Below are 11602 nucleotides of genomic sequence, written 5' to 3' on the forward strand. Positions count from 1 at the left end.
ATATATATATATATATATATATATTGCACATTTGACACGAAACATGAAGAAAAATGACCTACTGAGCCTGAGGCCTTCAAGATATATTTGTTATAGGTTTAAGTTGGATAAAAATTTCATGGAGCAATTACATATATGACACTCAAAGCATGGCTATTTATAAATAAAAAATCATCTTTGATCCATTTTTTCATAATTTCAATCAAATATCAAAATTCACAAAAAAATCCCAACCCTTACTTTTCATTTTTTTATGAAAATCTCATTACTTTAACCATGACACCTGTAAATACATCAATTTGATAGTTCAAAAAGTTCATTTGATTGATAATTTTATACATATTATGTTTCAAGTGATGCACATAATTATACTGAAACATCAATAATTGACCATTAACATTGTCATTGATGGGTTCAAAGTCCCGGATGCGAAAAGTAAAGGGTTGCGTTGGATAGTAGACAACCAACAAAAAATTGTCAAAAAATTATGATATGAATCATTTAAATTTGTGTAAATGCAAGGCGTCCTTTAGAAGAGACGCGATGTATGGACTGCATAAGTGAAAAATGTGTAAAAACCGATACACAGGCGTCTAGGTGTAGTGTCAAATAAGCAAGAGTTTCCAGATTACCAAAATAAACGAGTAAACAAGTTAGTCAATGAAACTAATATTATAATAAAATCTTGGAATATAAGTAATCTCATAAGTAAATTAATAGAACTAATTGATATTATGGTTCTTAGAAAGATAAAAATCTTATGTATTCAAGAAACAAAATGAGTTTGATAAAATACTAAGGAAATTGATAGCTTATGTTTTAAACTTTAATTTCCAGGTAGGAGCCACACTAAAAATCGTGTAGGTGTAATTATAGAAAACAGTGAGAGATAATGTTATAAAAATTAATAGAATTGATGATAAAATTATAGCCCTAAAAATTTTTAGTGTTACAAGTGTTTATGCTCATTAAGTAGGTTTAAATATAGGTTCAAAAGAAAATTTGAAGAATTAATACAAACGATACCTCTTGAAGAAAGAATTTTTATTAGAAGGAATTTAAATGGACATGTTGGTAGAGTGGTGGAGGATTTTAGAAATATTCATGATGGTTACGGTTTTGAAGTGATTAATGAAGAAGGTGAACTATTTTAGATTTTGCTTTTACATATGATTTTGTTATTGCTAATATTTTATTTAAAAAAAGAGATGAAGATATTATTACTTATAAGAATTAATCTAATAAAACACAAAAAATGATTATTTGTTTATGAGAAAAAGAGATCGTCGAAAGTGTAAAATTGTAAGGTCATTTCAAGTGAAAATTTAAGCACTCAACATCGATTATTAATTTTGAATTTTAATTTGAAGAGTTGCAAGATAAAGAATACAAGGAAACATTATCATAGAATTAGCTTTGGGCACCTAAAAAACACAAATAAAATTATTTTTATAAGTAAACTTCAATATTTCAAGATTTAAGATTTTTATAAAGAAACAAATTCTATGTGGGAAAAAGTTACAGCCACTATTAAACAAGTGACAAAACATACGCTTGGAGAATCAAAAGGAAAAATTTTAAAAAATAAAAATAATTGGTGGTAGAATAATAATGTGCAAGAAAAGATAAAATATAAGAAATTGTGTTATAAAAATTAGTTTAAATGTAAAAGCTTAGAGAACTGGTAAAAAATATAAGGTGATTTGTAGAGAGTCTTAAAAGATAATTTATGACACTAAAAGTTATACTTTTAGTGATCTTTATAATAAATTATATACTAAAGAGGGAAGAAAATATATGCCTAATTTAGCTAAACAAAAAGAAAAGAAAAGAAATAAATTAATTCAAGTAAAATTTATTAAAGACGAAAAATCAAAGTACTTTTCTTAGAGGAGGATATTTAGCTTAGCTGATTGAGTTATTTTGATAAACTTTTTAATGAAATTTTTGAAAATATTATCAACCTTAGTGGTCTTAATAATGCTAATAATAATAAAATATTTTATTTTTACTATCGCATTAGTAAAAAAGAAATTGATGAAGCTTTAAAGAAATCCAAAGATGAAAACTTAGTAGGACCTAATAATATCCCAATTAAAGTGTGGAAATATTTAGGAGGTTTGAGAATTTATTGGCTTACAAAACTCTTTAATATTATTTTAAAACTAAAAAGATGCCTCGAGAGTGGAGGAAGAATATTTTGGCTCGCATCTGTAAGTATAAAAGAGAAGAACAAGAGTGCAAATTATAGATGGATTAAGTGGATGTGTGATACTTTAAAATTATGGGAGATGATTATTGAATGTGGGTTGAGACGTGATATAAAGATTTTTAAATTTATGCTGGGAAGTCTACTATGGAAGTTATACATTTATTAAGAGGTTTGATGGAGAAGGAGAGACTAAGGAGAATCGACATATAATTTTTTATTGATTTAGAAAAAGCTTACGATAGGATTCCAAGAGAAGTCATTTGGAGAGTTCTAGAGAATTAATGTGTTAATATGATTTATATTCAAGCCATTAAAGATATGTATGCTAGAGTTGTTACTTGTGTTCAAACATAAAAAGGATTGACGAAATATTTTACTATTTTGGTTAGATTACATCATTAATCGGTTTTGAGCCCATATCTTTTTGCTTTAGTTATGGATGCTCTTACTGGACATTTACAAGAGAATGTACCTTAGTGTATGCTTTTCGCTGATGACTTTTCGCTGATGATATCTGATGATATCCTTCTTTTGGATAAGACTAGAGGAGTTTGGGAAATACTTGAATTATGGAGCTCTACATTGGAGTCTAAAGGCCTTTGTTTGAGTAGATTTAAAACTAAATACATGGAATATAACTTTAATAGTAGCTCTAGCGGCAGAGTTGTAATAGTGGGTGATCAAATCATTAAAAGATGTGAATGTTTTAGAAATTACGGGTCTATTATTTAAAGTGATGGTGATATAGATGGAGATGTTATTAGTAGAATTCAAGTTGGTTAGTTGAAGTGGAGGAATGCATTGGGCTTATTGTGTGATAGATTATTGTGTGTATTGTGTGATAGAAAAGTACCGCTCATACTGAAAGAAAATTTTTTTAAGATGGTGAGGCCTGCAATACTCTAAGGCACAAAATACTGACCTTTAAAAGAGAAGCGTAAAACAAAGTTAAGTGTTGTTGAGATGGTTGAGATGAGAATGCTGTTGAGATGAGAATGCTTAGGTGGATGAGTGGCTTGACACTAAGAAATAATATGCAAAATGAATATATTCGTGATAGGGTTGGTGTAGCTCCAGTGGCGAACAAGATTAGAGAGACTCGTCTTAGATGGTTAGGTTACATTAAACATCGACCATCTGATTATCTTATTAGGAGAGTAGATATTTTAGATTCTACTTATGATAAGAAAGACAGAGATAAACCTAAAAAGACTCGGACAAATTGTATATAAAAAAAAGATCTTAATCTAATAGAATTAAATGCAAAAATATAACACTCACCAGGATGCAACGAAGAAAAATGATCCATGTAGCTTACCCAACAAATAATTGACCATTGACTATAAACTAAATTGTTAAACTAAAAATCAAATTGATTGTGTGATATTTAATCTAATTTTATGCCCCTTTTAAATCAATCCATAACAATTATTATTAAAGTTAAGGATTCTACTAAGATTAAAGGGATTGTTTCGGGTAGTTGTGGCTATTTGAAGAAGTAGTTGCAGTAGAAGTTATTGTTCAAAAGATTGCAGTTGCTTTTATCATTTTTTTAAAGTCAGGCCGCAACTCTCTGACAACCACCACATTTAACCAAGTTAGGTTGCCAAAAGAAGCTTTACATCACACCTTTTTGAGAAAACAGACAAAACGTAGTTTTACCAAAATCGCAACTACCGTACAGCTGCTCCAAATGCACCCTAAATGGTTCATGTGGTATATGACTCGGGTAGGTCCTTAATGGATTCAATCATAATCGAGCAAAATTGTAAAAAAATGATTGACTCCCACAACTCATCACATTATTGAGCAAACACTTAATATATAATATTTGATGAAGTTAAAATACATTTATATGAGCGAAAAGATCAGTTAAATAAGAAATAAATTATCATAGTAGGAAAGACTATAGCTAATTCAAAGCATATAAATTAAAAAAAGATTATTAATATAAAAAAAATCAAACAATTAGCAATTTACATTTTAAAATTAAGCTTTGAAGCTCAAAATGTCACATAAATGCTCAACACGATGAACAGGACAACTACAGCTTCAAAATCAAGTAATCACGTCAAATAATCATTAATCTGCAGCATACATATTAATATAGTAAACTGTTATTCCCAACTATTTTAAAATTTAGCTTTAATAGTTCTCAGTAGGGACTATTTCATCCTTAATTTAGAGAGTCGTTGAATTATTTTGACACTTTTATAAACTCTGGGACTAAAATGACTAAATATAAATGTTGGCACTTTACTCCATATTAATATATTGCACTTTGTTATGTGAATATAGAAGCAAAACAAACTTGGTAAACAATAAAAAAAATAAATAATAAATAAATAAAACTAGGGAAATTTATAAAGCATTGGTTCACAATAAGACACATGGAAAGAATTGCTGAAGAGCACAAAGATTAATGATATTATGAATGCGAGAAAAAATTTATAAATAAGTTCATAAAGATAATAATTGTAGCTTTTAAATCTATCTCATTTATCCAACTATCTTTATTGAGCTAATTTCGTAAGAGAATAACGCAAGATAAACAATATGCTAGAATTCCTTTAAATTCAACCCTTCGTCAATATTCACAAGTCAATGAAGCAATCCGCACCTCATTTTTAAATGAGAAGTTACGCCGAGTTCAAACAAGACTCTAGCGACAAGACCTTGAAAATGAGAGGTAAAAGCTTGATAAAAATTTAAGTTAGAGAAGATAGAGCGACTATTTTGAAGAAGTGCAAACAAAGTCAGAGGAATTTAATGGGTATAACATCTCAAAGTGAGAGGAAGAACATAAAAATATACTTGATAAGGCAATGTGTAAAGCGAGTGGGAACATGGGAGGTGTGTGACATTGACAACATGAAACATCAATGCGCAAGCAAAAAAACCCTCGTGCGATATGATGCTATGTAAGGCGAGTGAAACACATAAAACATGTGAATAATGTTTAGCATAATGAGATGGCATGGGAGGAGAAATACTGCATTCAACATGTGTGGGTGTGAGGCAAAATGATACTGCTTTCGTGAGCAAAGGTAGCTGGACAGAGTTGAGAGAGACTGAAACTCACTAATACTTCTCAATTGTACATTGATTTGAAGGAAGTGAAGCAGGAAAATTCAGGACCGAGGGTTTCTTAATGCATATAAGGCATGCAAAAAGAACTAATGGATTCACGTATAAAAATATGAGAATTGAAATCTAAACAATATACAAAAATCAAATAAATTTTAAGATATTAACCAAAAAAATTAAGCCACACAGAAATAACGAATTATTGAAATTAATTCACCATAAATAGAATCTTAGTTGTACCAAATTCTGAAAAAAGCTGCAATACTACCAATGCAGTCATATGATATGTAGAAGAAATTAGGTTAAAGAAAGAACTCTTCAAAATAAAAATTACATACCTCAAATTGGTAGATCAAGATGAATTCCCCTTAAGTCTTCATTTCTATCGATGCAATTGTCTTTAAAATTAGCTCGACATGATAAAAAAAAAACAGGGGAGGATTGGCCCAATCTAGCTCTAAGAAATCAGTCTTCATAAAAGAAATGCCTCTAAATATTTCTCCAAGGCTGAATCTTCAAATTCTTCAGATTGATTTCGCTTTAATCTTCTTAGATGGTCTCACCTTCAATATAGTATCGGTGGCTTCTAATGCCATTAGTTTTGTCCTGAACTCTATGAATTCATCATGGTGATTCTTCGAAAAGATCGTAACTTACAATGCAGCTTATTTTTAAATCCTTGAAGATGTAAGCAAGTTCTTCCCTCATCATATTCACTTCAAAATGTGTGGCAGCATCTTCGTGGAAAGGGAACTCAAACTATCTCTTAAATTTGGGCTTCTAGAGTTCTTTCTACAAATGCTTTCCTTAATTAAGCTTAATTGCATGTAGGGTTTCCTTTTCATCTAGGAAATTGCAAAATTGTCCAGTCTTCCTCGATTTTTATTCTTCTTGCCTTCTCTAAATTCACAAAAGATGTTAGAAGAGCTCCTTATTTTTTGTCGTTTAAAAATTCTATTATTTTTTCTTACATACGAAATCTTAAAAATAAGTTTATATGGCTTCTTGCAAGATGAAACTTAGACTGTTAATAGGAGACTTACCTACAATCATAGACATGTATAGCTCTCCCTTATCCACATTATTCGATAAAATCTACATCAATGCATAATGAACTATAAGTCCATGATCAGAGGCATTCAAACTTAACTAGAAACTTGGCTTCAAAGGATTGACAAAAAAATTGACAATACCTCCTGTGAACCTTCTTCCCAAAAGAAGATGATTGCCCCAACTCATCGCTATAACAAGGCATAAATAAATTCATTGGTTGGACAAATTGATGTTACACAAAATAATGACATTTATGGAAGATGATGGTGAATGAAAGAAAAAGATGATTGGCCTCCTCTAAATGACAAGTTGAACAACCCAAGCAAGGCACAATTTTCAGTTAACTTTAAGTTGTTATTCTAATTTTATTTCATGTGTTTTTGGATTTCCATTTGTATACAAGTTTGTGGTTGAGAAAAATCATTAAAAATATTATGTAACATGTGAGTTAGCTTTCTAAATAAGTTGAAGTCTGTGCTGCAACTACATTAAATTTCAAGTCAAAGCAAGCTTGGTCGGCATCCCTAGTGGATTTATAAATCCTTTAATGTGACGTTCCATCTTCCACGAGCAACAATCTGTTGGTCAAATACCCTTTCAATTTCCCAGAGGAAGCAAAGAAGTCTTGAGTTTGTTTAAAAAAAATCTATAATTCCTCATGATCTTTTGTCTTCTCATTCATTACCAATGCTCATAATGTTAATAAATCTATAATATAGCATTCTTATGATGAACTGAAATTAGACGTTAGTGAAGTATTCTTCTTCCATGGAACGGCTTGGTGCAATTTCCTCAGTCTTCGACTCTGTGGCCTAGATCAACTCTCTTTTGTGGAGGTTTTGCATCTTCGTTTATTACAATGTTTTTATTTCTTATTTTTGTTTTCTTGTCGTTATTTTCTCTTCTACGTCTCTCTTATGTGTCATGGAAAAGTTCCCTGAGTTCCTACACTTTAAATTCCCAACAATTTCATCATTTATTCTCACATTTAAAAAAATCAACAAATTTTACCATAATCTAGCCACAGTCTCAATTCCGCTCCACAGGACTACATGCCAATACTTCTGCACTACAGTCGTAAATAACTCTAGTATCATTTTAGCTCACATACTAAACTAAGTCATTTACACCCATCATCTTTTTCTTCATAACCTTTCCTTAAGTTCCACAATAATCAGCCACTAGAAACAAATCCACAAAGCAATAGATGTGATTAGGGCAATTTGTATAAACCTCTTTAAAGTTAAAAGTTAATGTAAGAAATAATATATTTATAAGACTTCATAAAAAAAGGATAATAATTTATTATATTTAAAAAAACAGCAAATAGGACTGATAACTATGTATCATTCTTAGACTGTGTTAAAGCACATTGACATAGCAAATAATTATTATTCTACTATAATACCAAATTATTACATCAAATTTAAACAGCAATATCAGGATTTCATAACAAATTTTAGTACAATATGATCAAAAAAAGATATATATGCGGGTTTCTTGAAACCAGGGTTATAAATGAAAAAACTGAACTAATGTCACTCAATTATTTTCTTATTGACTTTGAGATATGCTTAATTATCAGCCAAATTTTAAATTTTTGTTTGAGCATGCTTATTACTTTTTTTGATTAAGTTTTACTTGTAATTGAAATTCAATCAAGCCTAAAATTTATAATTTTATACCAATAATTTAAAAATATATATTGCTAAAGGAAAACCTGTCTTTACCGCCTAAATTTTTTTCAGCTAGTTATTTACCACCTAGTTTATAAGCTGAATGCCCAACATGACACTAGCGGCAAAAAAATTTGTTTAAGTTTCAATCAGTCAATTGAAACAGCTGAAAAACTGCTGATCCTTTTGGCCCAAACCCTGACTTCTCCACTTCATCGCTCTCTGATTCTCCCTCAGCTACGACACCCTAGCATGGGATTATCTCGGCGACTGTAAGGTTCTCAGCAGTACTTGATTGCGGTTATTTTTTTGGTGAATTTTGATATTTGAGTGAGAGAAAATTGGTTGAAATAGGATGCTAGTTTGTAAATAGCAATGTTTCGAGCGCTATGCATGTCAAAGACCCTAGTTTTAATTCGGTTTCCCCAAACCCGAATTACATTGCTAATGGGCCGATGCAAGTTCTAGATAAAGCAGTGACACGTTAGGTAATTTCTAGATTTAAGGTTGTTATGAGAAATCCAATTGGGCTTCTCTTAGTTTGCAGGTGGTTTTGAGAAAAAAAGAGTAGTTTTTTTGGGTAGTTTAACGCTGAACTAAGCCAAAACTCTTCCATTACGACCTATTCTTGACTTTGGTCTTCTTGATTTGAATTGTTTTAGATAATTCAACAAGTGGTTTGATTGGTAGCTATACTGGTTGGTCGGGGCTATAAGTCAAAGTCTTTTCTATTTTATTGGTTCGAGTTATTTGGGTTGAACTTTGATATACTAATAGGTTAGTTGGTTGTAGATTGAGTTATTGAATGCTTATACGAGTTTTATCATCTTTTCATGACACTTTATAGCATTAATGATGTGTATAAGCTGATTTTGAGTTTCGGTATGTTTGAATTCAATTATGCCCATGATTAGGTGCTTGATCTTAGGTTTAGACTGGGTTTACACATTAAGATTATTTGGGTTAAATGGTTTGATTTTCTTTGATTTGTTCAAATTTAAGTTTGGATTGAGTGAGTTTATTTGGGAGTCGAGTTGAATTTAGTTTGTCAACACACAAACACACACATGATAAGTAGACAAGCCGGATCACAAGCAAACGAGTCAGTAGAGTATGGCTTGAGCTTGGTTTGTTAACTCATTAAAGAAGCTCATGAGCCACTTATCAAGCCGAGCACGAGCTGACTCAGTGAGTCAGTTTGGTTCATTTATACCAAAACTTCCATTATTTCATACATGCCACCTTAATTAGCTATACATGAAAAGGTGTATTTCACTTTTAAAAGTTAAAACGGTGATATATTTGATGTGATATAAAATAATTGGGTGTTCCTTATATATTTACAAATCTAAGATGTGTTAATTTCAATCGTCACATACATACATATGTATGAAAGAGACTATTTAACTGGTGTGTTAAATATATTTTTCCTTAAATCTATTGGACACTAATGGATATTCAAATTTAAGATTATGAATGTACAGTACATTGCATCAAGGCAGAAAAATCCCCACTGATTAGTTTTTTAATAGTGTGAGTATTTCATAAATACGACATCACAAAATCCTACTTGCCTTTTAGAGGGCGAATTTCAATGTCAAACAATTGACGATGTTAAGTTGGATTTATATCGTAGGTGATTTCAACCTCGTAACTGATATTGGACTTCACATGTTGAATATGAATTATAAATTGATCATGATCACATTCGTGTTTCAACGAGTTATGCCCCCGAGAGTGAATATGATTCCAGTAAATTTGAATAAATAATTGTCGATGCAATCATAATTCAATTTGTTGAGCAACTTGATGAGGATGAGTCATTGAAAATAGAAGCTAAAAAATTTTATGAATTATTTAATATTGCACGACTATTGTAAGAAGGTTGCATCAGTTATTATGTGGTTATCAGTGGCTGTTATAATACTAAATATTAAATCGGACTAAGAAAATAAAAACAAAAAAATAAATAAATCAAATTATAATATGTCGTGATAATATTTTAATCACATCATAGGATTACCGAAAGAGACAAAACAGAAGAAAAAATCATTATTAGAGGACCAGTATAGAATGAAAAAAATTATGTCAAATTTAATATTGACATCAGAGAAGATAGATTATTGAGTTAATAACTAAATATTATATTACATAACTGATGCAATTCAGATGCAATGCAAATTTTGTGGCGCTTAAAGATTCTAACCACAAAGTAAAAAAATAAGAAAAGGAAAAATATTTCATATAAACATCTCTTCTACTTGTCACTCACTCTACGTCTTCAAAGATTCTTTGCCTCTTGCATAATATTTATCATGACACTGTGAGAGGTCTCGCAAATTCAGCTCTTTAAGTCATCCAACATATAAAAAAACATTAAAGTATTTTTTGTTGTACATGTTCTCATTTTACAACTGAGTTAAGTAATGTCAGACTTAGTTTTTGTGTTCACATCATACAGTTAGACTATCTTATCATACTCATGTTGATCAATGATGGCTATACTGTATAACTTATCATCTGAGATGGGCATAATTACATCATTTATGTTTCCCACACTGATCATACCTGATCCACATTGCCCAAAAAGCAAAATTGATATATATTTGTAGTCATTGATGGAGGTGCTTCAAATATTAAGAGAAATATAGGTCGTCACTTATGACATTGCTATAATACAAAACTTTCAAATAAAAGCAGCTTTGATGTGAACAATAAACAACCTTTCTGCCAATGAAATCCTATCAGGATGAAAAACTGCAGAAAATTTAACATGCTTGTACTATATGGATCTATCGAAGGTATTTATTTAAAAATATGATAGAAAAACTTTATAATTTGACTGGTATCATATGTTCTTACTTGTTAATAACACATTTAGAATGAATTAGGAATGTCTCATGAAAAATAAATTTGAGAAATCAAGGTCTCCTCCAAAAATACTTTGAGATGGCTTGTGACAAATAATTAGTGCAACTATGAAGATTACTGATTCTCCAAAATTATCTTCACAACATCTCACTAATTTCTATGTTACTTACAACTGGACAGAGCAGAATATTTTTGTGATCTGTCATAATAGATAACTAAGTTGATAAGATATAATCTTGATGTTATGCATATTACAATTTTTTTTTTACAATCTCTTCAGCATTGTGAAAGATATTAATAATAAAATCAAGGACAACATTAAAGTTGGATTAAACTTAAAAGAGTGTTGCAAGAGAAAATAGTTGGATTCAAAAGACAATCGTATGTAAACTGATAAAACTTAAAGTCAAATATTATCTAACTTTAAATTAGCGAAGAACTAATTGTGAATGGCTGCAATCTCCATAATTCTCTAGCGGATGTTCATCTAATTTTAGTGGTTGTGTCAACATGTCAGACATGAATGATATTTGACATATAAAGTCACGACTGTCATATTTTCTTTCAGTGTTTGCTAACTACAGTATTTAATAATTGGTCAAATTAGATACTTAATTTGTTAATTAAAATCAATATATTTTTTATGAATTTATGTGGAGCTTATTTGAATGTAAATGCATTGAGTATTTCAGAAATATTGTGC

At 30.3% G+C, this 11602-nt stretch overlaps 1 long non-coding RNA gene across 1 annotated transcript; it reads right to left on the reverse strand.

Annotated features, from left to right (window-relative positions):
• Positions 1-5749: 5749 nt before the first annotated feature.
• On the reverse strand, positions 5750-6844 carry LOC110029717. Its single transcript, XR_002294566.1, has 3 exons — positions 6493-6844; positions 6343-6394; positions 5750-6199 (listed from the first exon to the last, which is right to left on the reverse strand). It is a non-coding gene; the product is annotated as an uncharacterized LOC110029717 (long non-coding RNA).
• Between the last annotated feature and the right edge of the window lie 4758 nt (positions 6845-11602).

This window comes from Phalaenopsis equestris, unplaced genomic scaffold (assembly GCF_001263595.1).
Source record: "Phalaenopsis equestris unplaced genomic scaffold, ASM126359v1 Scaffold000600, whole genome shotgun sequence".
NCBI classification, from domain to species: Eukaryota; Viridiplantae; Streptophyta; class Magnoliopsida; order Asparagales; family Orchidaceae; genus Phalaenopsis; species Phalaenopsis equestris.